At 38.3% G+C, this 25,146-nt stretch overlaps 1 non-coding gene across 1 annotated transcript; it reads left to right on the top strand.

Annotated features, from left to right (window-relative positions):
* The first annotated feature begins 22,698 nt into the window (after positions 1-22,698).
* LOC112418256 (small nucleolar RNA R71) lies at positions 22,699-22,805 on the top strand. The gene has a single exon (XR_003008513.1). It is a non-coding gene; the product is annotated as a small nucleolar RNA R71 (small nucleolar RNA).
* Positions 22,806-25,146: the final 2,341 nt, after the last annotated feature.

Below are 25,146 nucleotides of genomic sequence, written 5' to 3'. Positions count from 1 at the left end.
TGGAAAACTATTCTGACTTCTCATTTTCTCTTTTTATAACCTTAACCTACCTATTTTCTCTTAACTCCACTTATTCTCTTAAACTCTTCTAAATTCCCAAATCAGCCCCCAAAGTCTCAATATTCTATTTTCATATATATATATATATATATATATATATATATATAAAATACTTCTACACCAAATAACAAAAATATTTCTATAACAAATATATTTCTACACTAGATAATATAATATATTTCTACACCAAATAACATATATATTATACTAACAAATAACATAATATCTCTACACCAAATAATATATATTATAATATAATATGCTACTAAAACACCAACCTATAACACAAAAATAACACACATCATCATAAATCAAATAAATTATTCAAAAAGTCTCTAAACTCAATAAAATAATCAAATAAAACAAATAATTCAAAGAGGGCGTTACATATGGTACCAATCCAGGGCATCAAGCCCCCAACTTATTTGAGCATAAATACACTCCCAGGGCATCAAGCCCTCAACTTATTTGAGCAAAAGCTCATAGGGCATCAAGCCCCCAACGTGTTGAGCAAAGGCTCACAGGGCATCAAGCCCTCAACTTAAATGAGTATGCATGAACTCAACAACGTGTACAACTTGGACAACATCAACAACTTAAGACTCCAATTCTTTGGGACGATATCTTACATCTTAGACCAACACATGCAGCTTAGTCAATATTCAACAGCACATAGGCAGCATGTAACAGCCCGATTTCTCGCTTTATCTATTTTAATTACTTTTATTATGTGTTATATGTGTTTGTGTGTGATTATTCATCATTGGGTGCATTTTCATGGGTTTCCGTGTTAGAAGGGTATTTTAATCATTTTGAACTTAGGGGTATTTTGGTCATTTTGTGAGAACGGGTAAAATTATAATTTTTGGTGGGAATTTCTTTTAGTGATTAGTGAAAATAGTTATTTTACTAAGTTACTAGAGTAAAATTAAGATTTTATCGTTTAGTGACCGTTAGTGATATTTTACCGTTATTAGTGAATCACCGGTTAGAGTGTAGAAACATTTGAGATGTGAATAGAAATGGGTTAAGTCCATTAAGTGGAGGGTTAGACCCATTAAGGAGACTTGGTATAAAAACCTACATTTATGAGAAATTTCCTCACACTTTCATTACACTAAGATATTTTGGAAAGAATAGAGAGAGAAAGTGGGAGCAAGAGGAGAAAAGGGTAGAGAGAAGAGGACTTGAAGAATCAAGGGTTGGGAGAAGAGCTATGAGCAAAATTGAAGCCTAAGCTAGGGAGATTAACCTACTAATGTAAGGGGGTTAGAATTCATCATAATCACTTTTGCAATTTTTAATTATTTGTATGAAAAGTGCTTAATAGGGTGAATTGAATAATTGTTCATAAGTGATGAAATTCGTGCTCTAATTATGATGACATGTTTAGATGTATGAAGTTATGAATAATTGAATTGTGTTAGCTGAAATTACATGTTCAAAGTGATGAAAATGGGTATGTGTGAAAATATGCTCAATTGGTGAATTATGCATTGTTGTTGATGAATTGTGATATGTTTCATCAATTGTTGTTGTTGTTGTTTAGTCATGTTGTTGATGATAATTCATGGCATGGGTTTGCATAATCCTTGGTTTGTTGTTGAGAAATGAGATGTTGTTGGTGTTTTGGTGAAAATGTTGAATTGATCCAATTGTCAAGTGTTTTCAAGTTTGATTGAGTCTTTGTGAGTCTTTATAGTCATATTGACCTATAAACATGTTATGGAAACACATTTGGGCAATGAGGGATCAAAATTGGGGATTTGGGGTGAAAAGGGGTCCAAACCCTTAACATTTTCTGCAAACCTGTGAAGGTTCGCTTAGAGGTTCGTTTAAGCGACCTGGTAAGCGAACATTCATACTCTTTTCTGGGTTTGGGTCGCTTAAGCGACCGGTGATCGAGCTGGTAAGCGAAGTTTTCTGGTAGCTACTGGAACTCGTTCGCTTAAGCGACCAGTCAGCTCCAGTTTCAGCCACATTAATCTTTTGTTCCGGGTCATTGGAGGCCAATCCGAGCTTTGTAAAATGATTCTTTAAACATGTTTAACTATTGTTAATCCCCTAAAACCTACTGGAACAATGATTAGCTTGCCTAAACTGGAAATTCTTTATTTGAGTCTTAACTTGGGAAATTTTGGGAATTCCAAACTTTTATCGAAAACAAACCTTTGTAAACATTGGGACTTATAAGTTGAACCTACAGCTCATATAGACTTAGGTAAAACTTGTAAGAGTGGTCAAACATCTTAATCATGTAAAAATTGATATTTTTGGTGGGAATGCGAAGGTTGTGAAATTGGGTTTTTCATACGAACTTAAGTTGTGCTTGGGTTAATGTTTAATGATCCGGAGGCGACTTAACTTCATGAATACATTGTCGATTAAGATTGTTTGAAGGTTTTCAACTTGTCTATGTCGTCTTGCCTTGGGATTTGTCAATGATGGTCGGTGACCACTTGATATGATTTTTGGTCGAAAATGTTTCTAGAACCAATTGTCTTAAGAATTGTGGTGGCTATGTTTATATAACTAAGTGAAGTTATATGAATGAATGATTGTATTGGATATGATGTTTATCATGAGATGTGTATGCTATCTTACTTAGAATGTAAGGAATGCTTGAATGGTGAAACCATATGTGATAGTTGATGTTGAATGACATTGTTGATTATTGATAATCATGTTGATGTGTGAAGATGAATACTATGAATTGATTGTGTGTGGACATGTTTTCTTGATAATGCAAATGTTGTGGAGATAATCAATATAATTGGGTGTTATCCTATATATTGAGGTGAGAATTGTCGATTGTTGTCGCATTATCGAGTCCTTATACATGTCCATGCATCATAGTCGTGTGGAGATTTTATATGATGTTTTATTCATAATTGGGCTCCGGCTTAGCAGAGATCTTTTGAGATCTAGTTTTTGGATTTCGGCCTTGCAGAGATCTTTTGAGATCTAGTTTTGGACTTCGGTCTTGCACAAACCCTTGGTGGTCTGGATTCAGGTGACGACCTTGAGGTGATTTGGTACCACATGCATATATGTGTCGATAGGTGCATATCATGACATGAGTCTTATTGATATATGTGTTTGGTGATTGCGTGTGAATAATTGGAAATTGATATTTGTTCATGACACATGTGATTGGTGATTATTGGTGTGAGATATTGGGGTTTTGATGTAAGTACATATGTATATATGAGAATATCATTATTGATCAAATGCATGATGTTTATATTGAATTATTCATGTTAACTATTATTTTGATTATGATGATGTAATACCTACCCCCAGTGGTTTTAACCGCCTACCTGTCTGTGTGGATGCGTAGACGTTGTGCAGGAGTACTGCTTGGTGAGTTTTGTGCTTGGTAGATATCGGGAGCTTTCTCCGATATCGGTGTTTAGTGTTTAGTCGGCTCTGATCTAGGCTTCGTTGTGTCAGTCTAGATTATCTTTGCTTGGACTTTGTTATGTTTGGAGATTACCGTATGTTTTGGATTTTGAGATGCATCTGTGTTGATGTAATTATTGATTCATGACATGTATATTTGGATTACTCTGATTTATATTCCGCTGCGACTGTTGAGATTTATATACATGTTTATGGTTTTTGAATTTGAATGATGGCGTAGCCTCTATTTCTTGAATAAATGTATTATTCACATGTTTAATTGCTTTAATAGAAATAAGAGTGTTACAAGTTGGTATCAGAGCCATGGTCAGTCGTGTCTAGACTGATACTTGTTGTATTTCCCTGTTGTGTGCGAATGGTAGCATAGTACCTTCGACATTTGCTTTGTTGTGGTGTTTTCTTATCAATGAGTTGGTTGTGTAGTGCTGAGATGGCAGGTGGTAGAGACGACGCTGCAATTGCGCAAGCTTTAGCGACTATGGCACAAGTGTTAGCCTAGTCAAATGAGAATGCGGTGGCTAACCGTAGGAATGAAGGTGAGGCCGAAGAGAGGAGGCTCGATAGGTTCGTGAGGAACAATCCACCGACTTTCAAAGGGAGGATCGATCCAGAGGGAGCACAAACTTGAGTGCAGGGTATAGAGCGGATTTTCCGAGCTATGGTGACGGGAGATGACTAGAAGGTCAGACTAGCGACTCATATGCTAGCTGAGGAAGCGGAGCACTGGTGGACTAATGCCAAAGGAAGACTTGAGATGGGAGGTGATGTGGTGACCTGGGCTAAGTTCAAGGTTGAATTCTTGAGGAAGTATTTCCCTAAAGACTTGAGGACCAAAAAGGAGATTGAGTTTCTAAATCTGAAACAAGGGATCATGTCTGTAGCCGAGTATGCGGCGAAGTTTGAGGAACTTTCGAGGTTTTGTCCCTACATCAATGCTGAGGATGCTATGGTTTCGAAGTGTGTGAAGTTTGAGAGTGGGCTTAGGCCGGATATCTATCAGTAGATGTGTGTTCAGGAGATCTGAGACTTTGATACTTTGGTGCATAAGTGTCGTATGTTTGATGATGCTGGGAAAGCTAAGACTAATTACTACAAGGCTCAGAATGATAAGACAGGAAGAGGCCATGGAGTTGGAAAACCTTACAACAAGGACAAAGGAAAGAAGAGAGAATCTGGTGGGGGCTTTAAGCCGAATGTGGCGGATGTCAAGTGTTTCAAGTGTGGAAATATGGGTCATTATGCCAATGATTGTAAGAAGGATATCAATTGTCACAAGTGTGGGAAAGTGGGTCACAAGCCTTATGAATGCAAGAGTGTTGCAAAGGAGATTACTTGCTACAATTGTGGAGAGAAGGGTAATATTAGTACCAAGTGTACCAAGCCGAAGAAGGCGGCGGGAAAGGCGTTTGCTTTGAATGCGGAAGAGGTGGAGCAACCGGATAATCTTATCCGTGGTATGTATTTAATCAATAGTACTCCTTTGATTGCAATTATTGATACTGGTGCTACTCATTCTTTTATCTCGGTTAGTTGTGTTGAACGTTTGAAATTGGTTGTAACTCCTTTGTTGCGGGGAATGGTTATTAACACCCCGGCTAGCGGTTCCGTGACTACTTCTTTTATGTGTGCTAAGTGTCCTGTTAATTTTGGTAATGTTGATTTTGAGTTGGATCTTGTTTGTCTTCCGTTTGAAGCATATGGATGTGATTTTTGGTATGGATTGGTTGTTATCTTTTGGGGTTAGCATTAATTGTTTGACTAAGAGTGTAACTTTTTCGAAGCCGGTTGAAGAGTTGAGTAGGAAGTTCTTAACCGCAGAGCAAGTGAAGAAATCTTTAGATGGTGAAGCTTGTGTATTCATGATGTTTGCATCATTGAAGGTTAGTGGTGAGAAAGGAGCTAGTGATTTGCCGGTAGTGCAAGAGTTTCCTGAAGTTTTTCCGGATGATATTACCGAGTTACCGTGATGAGATAAAACCGCAAGTGCACGGTTCTATCGAAGTAGTAAAAATAGAGTATCATTCCGACAGGGAGTTGTTTAATTCAATTAACTTTAGTTGGTGATTAGAAGAGAATCAGGAACGTAAGATTGTTGTTTTCAAATGATTGAAAGAGAAAACAATAATAAAAGAGAGCCTTGGGATCGTTGGTCCGTCATAGGCGACAAAATCATTCACAAGCCAAAGCATTAAACCTAAACCTTATTTTAGACCTAGTTTCTAAAGACGAGTTTCTCTTAAGCCTATCACATCTCCTATCGGTCTCAATGAGTGTGTTCCTCTAGCAAGCATGCCTATTTTCATGGTTGATTACTATTAGAATCCTTGAAGTTCGAAACTCTATAAGTCTCAAGGTTCACTAGACTATTTTCATGTTTCGCAATCCTTGTCTAAATTCACTTGATCGAATATTAAAGCTCCACTTTCGTTTTATGAATTAACATTTGGAATGATGGATTAACGATTATCAAACCCTCCACTTTGATTTCCACAATTTGATAATATTTAATCCATGTTAAAACAGTGATTTTAAAAGAGAAACTAGGGTTACATAATATTAAGGTTTAAGGCTTGACTTGATTAGGAATATGTCATTAGACTTATCCAACAATCCCAAGACATAAGAAGTTTACTCACTCATGGTCATCATAGACATGGAGAAGAAGAAAGAAAACATAAAAGTAAATAACAAGAAAGTAAAAGAAAAGAAAAGAACTTTTATTAGAAATACAATTGTCACTTATTGAATTCCAAGAAAAGATGAATATTTGTGATGGCTAGCTACTCTATTTATAGTTTACATTCGACTTAAAATCTAAGCAATCACTAGAATGTTCCACAAGTAAACTAAAATAGAGTAGCTTAAAATCTAAGCAAAAGCAGCAAAAGTAGTTCTGGAGGGTGGCACGGCTGTGCCAAGCCTAGCACGGGCCGTGCCAAGATTCTGACTTGAGGGGGATATATTTTTGTCTCCGAATCTTCGTATTTTCATACCGAATCATGTAACACCCCGTTTTCCCAATATACAAATTTCATAAACAATTATCAGAGTAAAACCATAAACGGGATATCACATAGAAACGTAATCCAAAAACAGTTAAATGGTAATTTAACCTTCACAAATATCTTTAACATAGCAGCGGAAAATCATAAACATAAATCATAAACGTTTTTGGCACGCAGGCCCAATAAGTATCTCAAAAGAGTTTATCAAAACATAAGCAGTTCACGTAAAAGAATGAAGCATGTTATAGCATTAAACCCCATCCCGTTACGTATCAGAGCGACCTAGACGACACAGTGAAGGCAAGGCCAACTCACGAAGCAACTGCACACTAAGCACGATCACCTGCAAGTTACCCATACGAAGGGCAACATTTTCAAGCAGAAGGGGTGAGATTTCATAATAAAATAACATTAATCAATGTAATTGCGAATCATAAATTAACATCATAATCATTCCATTATTAACTTTGCATAAATGCTAAACAGTTATCACGTAATCATATATCCAATCATTATAGACAACATAACATAATCAATGAACACTTATCACGTAATCACATATCCATTCATCATCAACAAGGCATTCTTAACCATGACAATGTGACAATGCTCCTAGACTCCTTATATGCATGTGGTACCAATCGTCATCATAAGTATTAATATACTTTAATCGTGCGGAGGACAAAGCTCCTATAAATCGTGCGGAGGACAAAGCTCCTAATTTTCGTGGTGAGGACTAAGCTCAATGATATGCTATGCATGGACTCTTAACAACAAAACACGTAATCAACGTAATCAACATGCATCCAATAATTTGGAGCTAAACTTTATCATATACTTATGCACTTAGTTAAACAACGGAAGCAGCATAAACAAGTCACATATCAAGATGATATTATTATATCAATAGCACATAAATTGCATTATTATCAAACCTTCATATCTTGCATGAATATACAATACATTAATTCATATTCAATTAATATCAATATAACCTAGACAACTCTACAGGCTACATTAAACGTCATCACTGGGTCTCATTACCAGTTAGGGGTTCACTCTTGATCGACAAGTGCGACACAGATCGCACAAACACTCAGGAAACTACATTCTGGTTGTACTCGCGAGGCGAGAGTTCTTACTCGCCATGGCGAGCACCACTCAACTCCCAAACTAAGCTTGTTCTGGGTTCCCTCTGATCCTACATTCATTCCTAATCAATACTAGGCATGTTCAGGTACTCTATGGCATCCAAGGTCCAACTAAAAAGGTCGAAACACGAAATATGACATGCACTCTGCCTAAGCTCGCGAGGCGAGGAAGGTTGCTCGCCATGGCGAGTTGAACCAAACAACTCGCGAGGCGAAAAGGAAAGGCTCGCGTGGCGAGCGATGAAGTTCATCACTCGCGAGGCGAGGATCATCACTCGCCGTGGCGAGCGATGAACAGAAGCACGGGCAGACTAGGGTTTTTCTCAAAAATCCATCACACAACATGGTTCAAAGCCTAATTTTGATTCCAGAATTCATCCTAAACATATTCTAAGGTTATAGGACGGTTCTTACATCAATCTAAACAAGTTTTACCGTTTGATCATCAATTTTTAGGGCTTTGACCTAATTCCAAAACTTCTCTAAATCAATCCTAACTTGGTCAACTAATCATCAGAATTACAGTAATTAACATTATTGAATTATTAGTCTCACCCTTACCTGGTTATGAAGAAATCGCAGCTCTCTCTATGCTCTTCTCCCTTCTAAGCTTTTTCTCCCTTTTCCAAAAGTTTTCACGTACAATGAGTTTCTAAAATATTAGGTCTTCTCCTATTTATACCTCTTTCTAATAACTTATCTTATCTCACTTTCTCCCCCAAAACTATCTAAAATATCAAAACAGCCCTCAACTAAATATTTTATATTATTTTCAAATCTTTATTTTATTTAACAATAAAATAATTCCCATATCATAATCAAATCCTTCAATACTCATAACTTAACACGTCATCAATCAAATCATCAAAATTCATCAAAACATATCAAAATCATGCATATATTATATAATTATAATATAATTGCCTAAACTCGATTTAAATAAACGATTAAACGAAAGTGGGCGTTACAACTCTCCCCCACTTAAAGGATTTTCGTCCTCGAAAATTTACCTCAAGCAAACAACTCTGGATAAGACTCCAGCATCTTACTCTCAAGCTCCCACGTCAAGCTTTCACCAGTCGCTCCCGACCAAACGACTCTCACGAGAGGTATCTCCTTGCCTCTCAACGTCTTCACTTTACGATCATCAATCCTCAACGGCAAAGTCTCTACCGTAAGGTTGTCTCTAATTTGTACATCGTCGCTTTGGATTACATGAGATGGATCCGGAACATACTTTCGAAGTTGCGACACATGGAAAACGTTGTGCAAATTCGCAAGATGCGGCGGTAAACCCACTCGGTAAGCCACCGTTCCAACTCTTTCCAATATCTGATACGGACCAATGAACTTCGGGGTCAACTTCTTTGACTTCAAAGCACGTCCTACACCAGTCATAGGAGTGACTCTCAAAAACACGTGGTCTCCTTCTTGGAACTCAAGATCTTTTCTACGCTTATCATGATAACTCTTTTGTCGACTCTGCGACGCCTTCATTTTCTCTTGGATCATCTGAACTTTCTCAGTAGTTTGCTGAACAATCTCTGGTCCTAAGACCACTCTTTCTCCTGATTCAAACCAACACAACGGAGTTCTGCATCTCCGACCATACAAAGCCTCGAACGGTGCCATTCCAATACTAGAATGATAACTATTATTATAAGTGAACTCGATCAACGGAAGATGACTATCCCAAGTTCCTCCTTGCTCAAGAACACAAATTCTCAACAAATCCTCTAGCGACTGAATTGTCCTCTCCGACTGACCATCTGTCTGTGGATGATACGCCGAACTCAATCTCAACTTCGAACCCAAGGCCTCTTGCAAACTTTTCCAAAATCTAGAAGTAAATCTTGGATCTCTATCTGATACAATGCTCGAAGGAACACCATGCAACTTCACAATCTCCTTGATATAAATCTCTGCCAACTGGGCAACAGGGAAACTAATATTAATCGGTAGGAAATGAGCTGACTTCGTCAACCTATCAACAATAACCCAAATTGCGTCGTTCCCTCTAGGAGTATTTGGCAAACTCGTCACAAAATCCATGGATATACTATCCCATTTCCATTCTGGCACGTCTAAAGGTACCATCATCCCAGCGGGTTTCTGATGCTCGACTTTCGACTTCTGACAAACTAAACAGGAATACATAAACTGTGCCACATCTCGTTTCAAACCAGACCACCAGAAAATCTTCTTTAAATCGTGATACATCTTCGTAGCTCCCGGGTGAATACTCAAGCTACTTCTATGACTCTCTTCAAGAATCATCTTCTTAATCTCTTCATTGTCTGGGATACAAATTCTTCCTCGGAATCTCAACACACCTTGATCATCGATTTTAAAATCACTGTCTTCCGTCTGATCTCTAGCAACCAACAAGTCCACAAACTTTACATCAACTTTCTGTGCTTCCTTGATACTTTTCAGAAATTCACTATCAATCTTCAGCATACCCAGTTTCACACTCTGAGGTGACCATTCGCAAACCAAACTCATATCTCTAAACTGTTCAAGCAATTCGAACTCTCTGACCATCATGGCGGACATATGCAATGTCTTCCTACTCAAGGCATCTGCAACAACATTAGCTTTACCTGGATGATAATTCAAACCAAAGTCATAATCCTTCAACAATTCGAGCCATCTTCGCTGTCTCATATTCAATTCCTTCTGATCGAACAAATACCTCAAACTCTTGTGATCACTAAACACCTCAAACCTCGAACCATACAAATAATGTCTCCAGATCTTCAATACAAAGACTACAGCCGCCAACTCGAGGTCATGCGTAGGATAATTCTTCTCATGAACTCTCAACTGTCTTGAAGCATAAGCTACCACTTTACCTTCTTGCATAAGTACACCTCCTAAACCCAACTTGGACGCATCACAATAAACCACAAAAGGTTCATCTGACTTCGGCAAAATTAACACTGGAGCAGTCGTCAAAAGCTTCTTCAATTCACCGAAACTTTTCTCACAATGGACGTCCCACACAAAAGTTTTACCTTTACAAGTCAACTGCGTTAGCGGAAGAGCTAACTTAGAAAATCCTTCAATAAACCTTCTATAGTAACCAGCTAAACCCAAGAAACTTCTAATCTCAGTAACTGACTTAGGAGTCTCCCACTGTGATACCGCTTCAACTTTAGACGGATCCACTGCAATACCATCACCAGAAATAACATGGCCTAGAAAACTCACTTCTTTCAACCAGAATTCACACTTAGACAATTTAGCATAAAGCTTCTTCTCTTTCAACACTTGCAAAACAATCTTCAGATGCTCGGCATGTTCTTCTTCAGTCTTGGAGTAAATCAAGATATCGTCGATAAACACAACCACAAACCGATCCAAAAATGCATGGAAGATGCGATTCATATACTCCATAAACACTCCAGGTGCATTGGTCACACCGAAAGGCATAACTTTATATTCATAGTGACCATAACGCGTTCTGAAAGCCGTCTTCTGCATATCTTCGTCTTTTACTTTAATCTGGTGATAGCCTGATCTCAAATCAATCTTGCTGAAAACTCGTGCACCCACTAGCTGATCCATCAAATCATCAATTCTCGGAAGTGGATACCTATTCTTGATAGTTACCTTGTTCAACTGCCGATAATCAATACACAACCGCATACTACCATCTTTCTTCTTTACTAGCAAAACCGGCGCTCCCCAAGGTGAAACACTTGGTCTAACAAACTTCTTCTCAAGCAAGTCTTCCAACTGTTTCTTCAACTCAGATAACTCGGAAGCAGACATACGATAAGGTGCCATCGAGACCGGCTTCGTTCCAGGAACAAGATCAATAGAAAACTCAACTTCTCTCTCTGGAGGCACATCAGGAATCTCATCTGGAAAAACTTCAGGAAATTCACACACCACCGGTAACCTGTCAATCACTGCTTGATTCTCAACAGATAAAGAAGCCATCAATGAAAACATCAAGATACCATCGCGTTCCAGTTGCTTCAGCTGCTTAGTAGATAAAAACTCTGCACCACTTTCCTCTTCGACGGAAGAGAAATGTACTGACTTGCTAAAACAATTAATAAGAACGTGGTTGTACTCTAACCAGTTCATACCCAAAATCACATCCATACCACTCAAAGGTAGACAAACTAAATCCATTTCAAAATCACGACCAAACATAGACAAAGGACATTTCAAACATACGAGAGAAGTAGTCACCGAACCCTTAGCTGGAGTTTCGACAACCATCTCTCCATTCATATCAGACAAAACAAGACCCAAAGCAGAAACACAATCGAAAGCAATAAAACAATGCGTAGCACCAGTATCAATAATAGCAACTAAAGGAGTATTATTAATATAGCAAGTACCTCTGATCAAACGATCCTCATTCTCTGTCTGAGTCCCAGTCAAAGCGAAAACCCTACCAGTAGTCGGCGCCCTCTTTGGCTGAGTACACTGTGAACTAATGTGACCCTCTCCGTTGCAATTAAAGCAAACAATGTCTGTACGGTTGCAATCAGCCACCACATGACCCTTCTTACCACACCGGACACACTTCTTGATTTCCTCAGAACAAGCGTTGCTCTTGTGGCCTTTCTCACCACAATTGAAGCACACAATCTCTGCAGCATCCTTCCTCTTAGGCCGCCTAACATCGACCATCTTCTGTTTCCCTTTGTCAGCGGGGGCACTGTACGGCTTAGGACGACTCTGCTGTCCCTTGCCCTTCCTCTCATTCACTACCTTGTAGTGAGCCTTGGTATCCTCCTCATAGATCCTGCAGCTATTAACCAAGTCCTGAAAAACTCTCAGCCGTTGGTATCCAATCGCCCTCTTAATGTCGGGCCTCAAACCGTTCTCGAACTTGATGCATCTCGAGAACTCAGCATTCTCTGCAGTATAGTGCGGATAGAACTTAGACAGCTCCACGAACTTGGCAGCATACTCTGTCACGGACATATTTCCTTGCTTCAGCTCAAGGAATTCGATCTCTTTCTTCCCGCGAACATCTTCCGGAAAGTATCTTCTCAGGAACTCTCTCCTGAAAACAGCCCAAGTCACAACAGCTCCTTCCTGCTCGAGGGTAGGCAGAATAGCAACCCACCAGTCATCAGCTTCATCGGCCAGCTGATGAGTACCAAACCGCACTTTCTGATCCTCCGTGCACTGCATAACCCGGAAAATCCTCTCAATCTCCTTAAGCCACGTCTGGGCTCCATCAGGGTCATAACGTCCTTTGAAAGTCGGAGGGTTCTTCTTCATGAACGTCTCCAACATCCTAGCTTCAGCATTTGCACCAGCATTCACGTTAGGTTGTTGTCCCACAGCTTGGGCAACAGCTTGTAGAGCAGCAGCTAACGCAGCATCATTCCTTCCAGCCATTTCTGATATTCTACAAAAGTAGCAACAACAACATAAGATAGTAATATAAATATTACTAAGACTTGACACGACTCTCTAATTGACCGGACGGATCGACCTGCTCTGATACCAATTGTAACACCCCGTTTTCCCAATATACAAATTTCATAAACAATTATCAGAGTAAAACCATAAACGGGATATCACATAGAAACGTAATCCAAAAACAGTTAAATGGTAATTTAACCTTCACAAATATCTTTAACATAGCAGCGGAAAATCATAAACATAAATCATAAACGTTTTTGGCACGCAGGCCCAATAAGTATCTCAAAAGAGTTTATCAAAACATAAGCAGTTCACGTAAAAGAATGAAGCATGTTATAGCATTAAACCCCATCCCGTTACGTATCAGAGCGACCTAGACGACACAGTGAAGGCAAGGCCAACTCACGAAGCAACTGCACACTAAGCACGATCACCTGCAAGTTACCCATACGAAGGGCAACATTTTCAAGCAGAAGGGGTGAGATTTCATAATAAAATAACATTAATCAATGTAATTGCGAATCATAAATTAACATCATAATCATTCCATTATTAACTTTGCATAAATGCTAAACAGTTATCACGTAATCATATATCCAATCATTATAGACAACATAACATAATCAATGAACACTTATCACGTAATCACATATCCATTCATCATCAACAAGGCATTCTTAACCATGACAATGTGACAATGCTCCTAGACTCCTTATATGCATGTGGTACCAATCGTCATCATAAGTATTAATATACTTTAATCGTGCGGAGGACAAAGCTCCTATAAATCGTGCGGAGGACAAAGCTCCTAATTTTCGTGGTGAGGACTAAGCTCAATGATATGCTATGCATGGACTCTTAACAACAAAACACGTAATCAACGTAATCAACATGCATCCAATAATTTGGAGCTAAACTTTATCATATACTTATGCACTTAGTTAAACAACGGAAGCAGCATAAACAAGTCACATATCAAGATGATATTATTATATCAATAGCACATAAATTGCATTATTATCAAACCTTCATATCTTGCATGAATATACAATACATTAATTCATATTCAATTAATATCAATATAACCTAGACAACTCTACAGGCTGCATTAAACGTCATCACTGGGTCTCATTACCAGTTAGGGGTTCACTCTTGATCGACAAGTGCGACACAGATCGCACAAACACTCAGGAAACTACATTCTGGTTGTACTCGCGAGGCGAGAGTTCTTACTCGCCATGGCGAGCACCACTCAACTCCCAAACTAAGCTTGTTCTGGGTTCCCTCTGATCCTACATTCATTCCTAATCAATACTAGGCATGTTCAGGTACTCTATGGCATCCAAGGTCCAACTAAAAAGGTCGAAACACGAAATATGACATGCACTCTGCCTAAGCTCGCGAGGCGAGGAAGGTTGCTCGCCATGGCGAGTTGAACCAAACAACTCGCGAGGCGAAAAGGAAAGGCTCGCGTGGCGAGCGATGAAGTTCATCACTCGCGAGGCGAGGATCATCACTCGCCGTGGCGAGCGATGAACAGAAGCACGGGCAGACTAGGGTTTTTCTCAAAAATCCATCACACAACATGGTTCAAAGCCTAATTTTGATTCCAGAATTCATCCTAAACATATTCTAAGGTTATAGGACGGTTCTTACATCAATCTAAACAAGTTTTACCGTTTGATCATCAATTTTTAGGGCTTTGACCTAATTCCAAAACTTCTCTAAATCAATCCTAACTTGGTCAACTAATCATCAGAATTACAGTAATTAACATTATTGAATTATTAGTCTCACCCTTACCTGGTTATGAAGAAATCGCAGCTCTCTCTATGCTCTTCTCCCTTCTAAGCTTTTTCTCCCTTTTTCAAAAGTTTTCACGTACAATGAGTTTCTAAAATATTAGGTCTTCTCCTATTTATACCTCTTTCTAATAACTTATCTTATCTCACTTTCTCCCCCAAAACTATCTAAAATATCAAAACAGCGCTCAACTAAATATTTTATATTATTTTCAAATCTTTATTTTATTTAACAATAAAATAATTCCCATATCATAATCAAATCCTTCAATACTCATAACTTAACACGTCATCAATCAAATCATCAAAATTCATCAAAACATATCAAAATCATGCATATATTATATAATTATAATATAATTGCCTAAACTCGATTTAAATAAACGATTAAACGAAAGTGGGCGTTACAAATCAGCTCCAAAACCCCTTTCTTTTGATCCAAGACTTAATCCATCCAATATTCGTTCCTGAAATATAACAATATGCAATTGTAGTAAAATATCTCAAAAAGGAAATAATATCAAAATAAAATAAACTTAAATCTAATTAAAACAAAACTAAATAACATATTAAAATAGATAATAAATGACTCATCAAACTCCCCCATACTTGAATCTTTGCTTGTCCTCAAGCAAAAGGCATAAACATGGTAGCATAAACAATATTATCATATGACAATTTAATTCAAACACATGTCTCCTCAAGGGCTTTAATTTCAAGTGTACACTAATCACAAGCTCAAGCATTTCTTGTAAACCTTATTCAACCCAACAATCAAGTTTCAAGTGAGTGTGTCTGTGTAATGCAACCCTATTATTGCTCCTGTATAAGATAGATATTATGAGGAAACATATTCTAATCTTAGTGCTAAACCAACCAAGAAAAATTCTTTCTTCATTTCATATAAGAGAGATGGGAGTATATGTGATCTTTTGATCTTTGCCATTTACACATTTTTGGGTACTTTATTTAAGGAAACAACACCTTCACGTAGGAAGTCGGAGGGCCTACCCCCTTCCCCAATCTAGATTCAATGGTGCCCCTTAAACATCATCTTCACGTAGGTAGTCGGAGGGCCTACCCCATTCCCCAATCTAGATTCAATGACGCTTTTTAAAGTTTCTCAAGATAACATCACCTTCACGTAGGAAGTTGGAGTGCCTACCCCCTTCCCCAATCTAGATCCAATGATGCAATCTTGAAATCAATTTGGCTATTTGGCTTTTTATAGACTCCCTTATACTAACTTATACTACTTTTACTTTGAGAATTTTTAAAGGTCAACGTACCACTAATATTAGAACGCATTTCCTTAAAATACCTATCCATACATTTACTCATGGGAAGCAACTTTTGCATTTCTCATTGGAGAATTTATTCACTTTAAAACAAGATGTGGGTATATCAGGAAAACTTAAAACACAATAGTTTATTTTCATGTACAAGAAATAACCAATTAAGAGGAGACATAAAAAAATTTATGTCATGATATTTTTCAATAAAAACAAGCTACTTAACCATGCCTTTCACAATAAAACAAAACAAAAGAATAAAGTTTAAGGGAGTTTGAAAACACTACGACTCAAGACACTTTATTAGGCTCCCCCATACTTAGGAGAAGCATTGTCCTCAATGATTCAAAATAAGAAAAATAGTAGAGAGAAGAAGAGATGGAAGTAGAAGAAGAAGAAGGAGGAGAAGATAGATTTAGAGAAGGAAGAGATAACGTAAGAGAGGAAGAGGAAAGCTCACATTTTTCATTGAGGTCCATAGGGAGGACCTTGGAGGTGGAAGTGGTGCATCATGTTTCAAATGATTTGGTTATTTTCTTCGGATATGCGGTTGCCCCGTAGGACATCGTTTCTTAAACCGGATAATTCGACACCTTGCCTCTGTAGCTCGGTGCTAATCCTTTGTACCTCAGTTTGCATCCATGCCCATCTTTCATTGTGGTTTTCATGGTGCGCTTCCTCATTATGCAAGTGTGCACCTCCTGCCTCACCTTGATAATGCTCTTCCTATACCTGTGGACCATCACCAACATACAACAAATTTGCTTCCACCTCGGTGTTAATCCGAGATGGGTTAGGAAGTAGAAACAAAATAGGTATATTAAGTTGAAGTGCATAAGTCATGGGTGGATGAAGTTTAATGAAATTCATAGAAAGGAGGGTTTCAATGTTTAGCATGTTGTTTCCCTTAATTGGAATTATCCCCTCTTCTTCACCCACTCCAAACTTCCTAGCAATGAAGGTAATGATACCACCTACTACTATCTCAGCTCTAATATCAGGCCTAGTTCCTATATATAGAGGCGAGGTAATCAAGTATGTAGAAACAAGTATTCACGGGGTTGTTACTAAGCATCGCCCAAAGCATAAAAAGTTCATCCGTTCTAGTTGTTCCTACCTCTTTCCTACCCCAAATGGTACAAGCCATGACCCTTTGTAGGTACCTAAGCATGGGGTTGTGAATGTTACTAGCCTTATTGGAACGAGTGTTGTAATGTCTTAATCCGGTAATGTGTTTCCAAAAACTAGCGGGGTCATAGTCTTCCGACTTGAGATTTTGATTCCAAGAGTCATGGATGAACCCCACATTTGCGAAGTCCATCTCTAAACAAAAATTTTCAAGAGACATCTCGTAATTAATATTCAAAAGTCGGAAGGAGACTCTATGATCGGGGTTATCAAAATTCACTTTATCCTTCTTAAATTCAATAGAACTTAAGAACTCATAAGTGAAACTTTCAAACCCCCTCATAGGTCGAAGCATTTCAACCCAATCTAGGTTTCCTAACAAGCTAAAGACATTATCTTCTATTCCTAGCACAGCCAGGCAATCAGGATCAGGATATCTACAAGGGTGTAAAGGTTTTGAAATAAGAATTTTATACCTTTCCTTTTGATTGTTATCCTTGAAGATTATTCCATGATTCTTTGCTTGTGCCTTCTTCTTTGAAGGAGGTCCCCCTGAAGAGCTTGCTCCTTCCCTGGCACCTCTCCTTGAAGCCATTTCCCTTTGACCTTGGTTGACTTTTAGTGTTTTTGGGTGAAGGTTGGGTTTTGGGAAATGTTTTTGGTGGAAAAGGTTGGTTTAGTGATGGAGTTAAGGTTTGAGTAAGTTTTAGGAGTTGGGTGGGGTGAATTGGTGAGGATTTTGTGGGTTTTTGGTTAGGTTAATGGGGCCTACGAATTTGGATGATTTTAGGTTTGGGTGGATGAAAGTTGTTTTTGATTGAAGGGTTATGGTTGGGATGTTGTTTGGGATTGATTGGGTGAAGAAATTTTGAGGTTTGGTGAAGTTTGGATGTAGATATGAAAGTTTGAAGTTTTGTGGTTATGGAGGTTTTAGAGAGAAGTTTGAAAGTAGAGAGATGTTTGTGTGGGAGAATGGGGGAAGAAGAAGGAAGAAAAAGTGTTAAAAGCTTACCTGGAGTCAGGCACGGCCGTGCCAACCTTCGCACGGGCCGTGCCAAGTTCCTGGAGTTTGGCTTGGTTTTGGAAAGGCAAGGTCTGGCACGGCCGTGGCAGTGTGAGCATGGGTCGTGCCAAGGTTCTGGGACTTCAAAATTTTTCATTTTCTTGAATCGTTCTTGGACAATTACCTACAAAATAACCTAAAACAACAAAAAACAAACAAAACAAAGCAGTTAAATGTGTGGGTTGCCTCCCATGAAGCGCTTCTTTATAGTCATTACCTTGACGTTAAGAAAGTGTCCTTAGAAAGGATCAAAGAGATCATATTGTGTAGATGACGCTAAAAAGGGTTCTTTCACACCATGATCTTTAATCATGCAGCAAGAATAAAGAGCGGGACCTTTCATAACATTCTCCAACTCAAATCCTATGATCTCATCACTCACTTGAAAAACAATCCTACCATTCTTAACATCAACTATAGCACCCGCAGTAGCGAGAAAGGGTCGTCCTAGAATTATAGGGCACTCATTGTCCTCATCTATGTCAAGCACCATGAAATCAGTCAGGATGTATATCCTTTCTATTTTAACGGGGATGTCCTCAACATATCCGACATGTTGGATATTAGAACGATCGGCTAACTTCAATGTTATTTCGGTAGGTTTCAACTCTCATATTCCCATCCTTTTAAAGAGAGATAAGGGCAACAAACTAACACTAGCGCCTAAATCACATAAGGCTCGGTCTAAGGTTTCACTCCCTATCATACAAGGGATGGCAAAACTACCTGGATCTCTAAGCTTTGGAGGTGGCTTCTTGATGACTGCACTACTTTCTCTTGTCAAAGCTATTGTCTCATTGTGCTCTATAGCCTTTTTCTTTGAAAAATTTTCTTTTAAAAACTTGGCATATAGAGGCATACGAGACAAAGCTTCAGCAAAGGGAATTTTAATGCAAATCTTTTTAAGAATTTTTAAGAATTTATTGAATTGAGCCTCCAAGTTAAGCTTAACAAGCCTCAATGGGAAAAGAGCTTTGTTCTTGTCAAGTGGTTTCTCACTCTCTATCACATCTTTCTCACCTAGAAGCTTAACACTCTCTCCCTTAGCACTCTTGGCTTTAGGAATGGTCTCTTCTAACTTACTACCTATAACGCCCGTTTTGAATTATTTAATTATTTAATTGAGTCTAGAAGTTATTAAGATGAGTTTATATTATATTTATATAATATATGTGTGATTTATATGATTAAGGTGATGTTATGTGATTTTATGAGGAGTTGTGACTTATTTTATTGTTTAATAAAATAAGATTTGAAATAAAATAAATATTGAGTTTAGGGGTTGTTTTGAGATTTTAGAGAGTTTTGGGGGAGTAAGAGAAATAAGATAAGATAGATGGAGGAGATATAAATAGGGAAACCTAGTTTAGAGAAAAACATAACGTACGATCAGTTTTGGAGAAAAAGGGAGAAAAAGCCAAGAGAAGGGAGAAGACCTAGGAAGCTGCGATTTTCATCTTATAAGGTAAGGGTGAGACTAACTTTGCAATTCTATTAAGTCTGTGATTCAATGGTTAGGTTTAACATGATGTAGGATGAATTTTAGAGGAATTGGAAACTATGTCAAAATGATAGAATTTGATGATTAAACGGTGAAAAGTTGTTAGAATGATGTAGAAACTGTTCCTAGACCTTAGATAATGTGTAGGATGAATTATGGAATCAATGTTAGGCTTTAAACCATGAGAATTAGTGATTTTTATGAAAAACTGCACTTCTGCCCGTAGCAACATTCATCGCTCGCCTCCCGAGCCATGATCCTCGCCACGGCGAGGGATGAACTTCATTGCTCGCCTCGCGAGCAAACATTACCCACCTCGCGAGTTGCACCCTGCAGCTTGCTGTAACACCCAAGGCTGACGAGGGTGGGGAGTGGTCGCCGGTGCACAAGGCACGACAATGAGCGGCTCCTGACAGCTTCTAGAGGAACCGAATCACACCGGAATGAGAGGGTTCTAGAGGCCATGCAGGTATGGGACTACATGGTTGAAGGAAGGCTTATAAGAATTGTTTGGTACTACCTATATCAACAAGATGCATCTTCTTTTCGGTAGCTCATTCATTAAGAACTCCACAGTTAAGCGTGCTTGACTTGGAGCAATTTTGGGATGGGTGACCTACCGGGAAGTTTCCCGGTAAGCGTGCGAGTGAGGAAAAAACACGCTGAAAAGACTCGTGTTGGTTTGTGGGGTTAGTCGACAATCCTAAAAGTCGTCTGGGATGTTACACTCGCCATAGCGAGCAGATGTACTCGCCTAGAGAGCTTGACCAGAGAGCATGCAAGATTTCGTGATTTTGACTTTTGAGTTGATCCTTAGATGGTTTTGAGTGCCTAAACATGTCTATTAATGATTAGGAAAGAATGTAGGATGAGATTGGACCTGGAAAGATTTAGAATGAAACTTTTTGGAATTCTGACCTGAACTCGCCACGGCGAGCAGAGGCTCTCGCCTCGCGAGTGACCCAGAAACAGAGTGCCTTGTTAGGTTTTTGCGACCTTTGTTGCACGAGTTGTTGAGAGTTGAACCTTGGGGTAGTATTGAGACTTAATGATGATGTTTATTATAATCTGTGAAGCTGTTTACGATGTGTTGATGTTGATTATGATGTGATATAATGTTATGTGCATTACTTGAATTATGAATGAATATATGAGATGTTGTTGACTTGCATTTGATATTATTATGTCATGCTGGTTTTGTATATTGCCTATGTTGTTGTTGTTATTTAACTAAGCTGCATGAGTCGGTCTAAGTTGATGAAGATGATGATGTTTCCAAATTATTGGATTATATAAGAGGTTGTCGAATTAAGATGTTTAAGAGGTCGAGTCCATGCATTAGCATTTCATTGTTGGGGGCTTGATGCCCTGGAGCTTTGTACTCAACACGATGGAGCTTTAGCTAAAATAGCGATGGGGGCTTGATGCCCTGGAAGTATATTAATACTCAAATAGCGATGGGGGCTTGATGCCCTGTATTGGTACCACATGCATATAAGAGGTCTAAGTTGCATAGTTGCATTTGTTGAGTCGAAGATGATAAGTTGTGAAGTTGTGATTACTTATAAGAATTGTTAATGAAGTGATTTATGATATATTATTATCTATGATGAATAATAAGATGTTTTTATGTTGTTAAATATAATTGTTGAATTATATGCTTAATATTATTGTTTTGTGAAATCTAACCCCTTCTGCTTGGAAATGTTGCTCTTCGTATGAGTAACTTGCAGGTGATCAAGAATAGGTTGCTGTGTTTGCTGTCGTGAGTGGCCTTTCCTCACTGAGTCTTAGGTTGCTCTGATACATAACGGGAGGGGATCTTTAGTGGCTATTTCTCTTTCCTTTGCGTATATGCTATGTTTTTATGTTGTTTAACTGAACTTATGAGGTGATTTTTATGAGGCCTGCGTGCCAAGACTATTTATGAAGTTGAATTTAATCCGCTGCCATTACGTTGATGATTTATGTTAAAGGATAAATTATTATTTATCTATTTAAGATTTTTAAGAAGTGTGATATCCCGTTATTTTTTGTTTACTCTGATAAATGTTTATGAAATTTTTAAGTTGGGAAAACGGGGTGTTACACTACCCCCAAGAAAAATAGCATTGACATGAGCTTTGGGGTTTGTTTCGGTTTGACTGGGAAAGACTCCCGGTGTGTGAGAAGAGGTGGCCACTTGTTGGGCCACTTGGGAGATTTGGGTCTCAATCATTTTGGTGTGTGTGGCTATAGAGTCTACCTTGGTATTGAGTTTGGAGAGAGAGTCGTTCAGAAATCCTGTTTGGTTTTTGAGCTCTTGAAGTTGTTTATTTTGATTCATAATGCAATTTTCTAACAAAATTTCCAAACTTGATTTTTGAGCCACTCTCTGGTTGTTTGTATAGCCTAGTGGTACTACTTGTCCATAGGAACCTTGAGGATTTTTATAAAAATTTTGGTTGGGTCTAGTTCCTTGGTTGTATTGAGCGTAGTTCACTTGTTCAATACCATTGGCAGCACTACCTAACTGACAATCAACACCTATATGACCAAAAACACCACAAATTTCACAAGAAGGAGATGTAGTAGAAGGTGTGAAAGCATTAACATTAAGTTTTTCAAATTTTTGAGTTAAGGCAACAACTTTAGCAGCAAGGTAATGATAATCAGAGACCTCGTACATACCTGCCTCCTATTTGGAGTGTGTAGAGGCGGTGATGGCTCTTTCGTTGGTCCATTGGTAGTGATTATGAGCCATGTCTTCAATTAATGCGTAAGCCTCTGTATAGTTCTTGTTCATCAAGGCTCCACCTGCAGCTGCATCAACAGACATCTTAGTGGTATATGTTAGGCCATTATAAAAAGTGTGGACTATGAGCCACTTTTCTAAATCATGGTGGGGACAAAGTCTAAGCATTTCCTTGAAACGCTCCCAAGCATCATATAGAGATTCCCCCTCTTTTTGGTTGAACCGCTTGATTTGATCTCTTAGTTTAGCGGTTTTAGATGGGGGAAAGAATCGGGCAAGGAATGCTCGCCTCATTTGATCCCATGAAGTGATGGAACCGACTTCGAGGGAATGGAACCAAGCGCTAGCTCTATCCCTTAAGGAAAATGGAAAGAGATGAAGTCTTACGGCTTCTTGGTTCTCTTTTATAGTGCCACTGAGTCTTAAGAAGGAAGAAATATGAAGATTTGGATCCTCAGTCGGTAATCCAGAGAACTGATTTTGCTGCACCAAATTGAGTAGTGCAGACTTGATTTCGAAGTTGTTATCCTCAACCGTCGGCTACACGATAATAGCTTGTGGCTCTTCCGTTGAAGGAGTAGCATACTCTTTGAGAGTGCGTTCAGCCATAGCAATATTATTTTGTGCCTCTCTCTTTTTCTTATGCAAATATCTTTCAATCTCAGGAATAAATTCTCCGAGACTTTTACTTCTTCGCATAAGAAATTGAGAACCCAAGAAGTTAAAGGTAAAAACAAATGAAAGAAAGGAGTACAAAAGAAAGGAGAAAGAAAATTTATAATCACAAAGAAAGAGTTAATTAAATTAGTTAACTCCCCGGCAGCGGCGCCAAAAACTTGATGAGATAAAACCACAAGTGCACGGTTCTATCGAAGTAGTAAAAATAGAGTATCCTTCTGACAAGGAGTTGTTTAATTCAATTAACTTTAGTTGGTGATTAGAAGAGAATCAGGAATGTAAGATTGTTGTTTTCAAATGATTGAAAGAGAAAATAATAATAAAAGAGAGTCTTGGGATCGTTGGTCCGTCATAGGCGACAAAATCATTCACAAGCCAAGCCATTAAACCTAAACCTTAATTTAGACCTAGTTTCTAAAGACGAGTTTCTCTTAAGCCTATCACATCTCCTATCGGTCTCAGTGAGTGTGTTCCTCTAGCAAGCACGCCTATTTTCATGGTTGATTACTATTAGAATCCTTGAAGTTCGAAACTCTATAACTCTCAAGGTTCACTAGACTATTTTCATGTTTCACAATCCTTGTCTAAATTCACTTGATCGAATATTAAAGCTCCACTTTCGTTTTATGAATTAACATTTGGAATGATAGATTAACGATTATCAAACCCTCCACTTTCGTTTCCACAGTTTGATAATATTTAATCCATGTTAAAATGGTGAATTTAGAAGAGAAACTAGGGTTACATAATATTAAGGTTTAAGGCTTGACTTGATTAGGATTATGTCATTAGACTTATCCAACAATCCCAAGACATAAGAAGTCTACTCACTCATGGTCATCGTAGACATGGAGAAGAAGAGAGAAAACATAAAAGTAAATAACAAGAAAGTAAAAGAAAAGAAAAGAACTTTTATTAGAAAGACAATTGTCACTTATTGAATTCCAAGAAAAGATGAATATTTGTGATGGCTAGATACTCTATTTATAGTTTACATTCGACTTAAAATCTAAGCAATCACTAGAATGTTCCACAAGTAAACTAAAACAGAGTAGCTTAAAATCTAAGCAAAATCAGCAAAAGTAGTTCTGGAGCGTGGCACGGCCGTGCCAAGCCTAGCACGGGCCGTGCCAAGTTTCTGACTTGACGGAGATATATTTTTGTCTCCGAATCTTCGTATTTTCGTACCGAATTAGCTCCAAAATCCCTTTCTTTTGCTCCAAGACTCAATCCATCAAATATTCGTTCCTGAAATATAACAATATGCAATTGTAGTAAAATAGCTCAAAAAGGAAATAATATTAAAATAAAATAAACTTAAATCTAATTAAAACAAAACTAAATAACATATTAAAATAGATAATAAATGACTCATCATACCGCCAGAGAGGGAAGTTGAGTTTGCAATTGATTTGGTACCAGGCATGAGTCCTATTTCTATTGCACTGTATCGGATGTATGCATCAGAGTTAGGTGAGTTGTAACGCCCTAGTTGACTCAGAAAGGACAAGCTTATGTTTGGGATGCTAAGTGCGAGAAGAGTTTCCAAGAGTTGAAGAAGAGGTTGACTTCAGCTCCATTGTTGATTTTGCCGAATTCGAAGGAATCGTTTGTTGCGTATTGTGATGCTTCTAAGATGGGTCTTGGTGGTGTGCTTATGCAGAATCGTTAGGTTGTGGCTTATGCTTCGAGGCAGTTGAAAGTGCATGAGAAGAATTATCCGACTCATGATTTTGAATTGGCGGCCGTTGTGTATGCTTTGAAGATTTGGAGGCATTATCTGTATGGTTCTAAGTTTGAGGTGTTCAGTGACCACAAGAGTTTAAAGTATTTGTTTGATCAGAAAGAGTTGAATATGAGGCAAAGAAGATGGTTGGAATACCTTAAGGATTTTGATTTTCAGTTGAGT

This window comes from Medicago truncatula, chromosome 6, assembly GCF_003473485.1.
Source record: "Medicago truncatula cultivar Jemalong A17 chromosome 6, MtrunA17r5.0-ANR, whole genome shotgun sequence".
Lineage (NCBI taxonomy): Eukaryota > Viridiplantae > Streptophyta > Magnoliopsida > Fabales > Fabaceae > Medicago > Medicago truncatula.
Note: the sequence above shows the minus strand (reverse complement) of the source record. Positions and strands in the feature narration are given on the sequence as shown.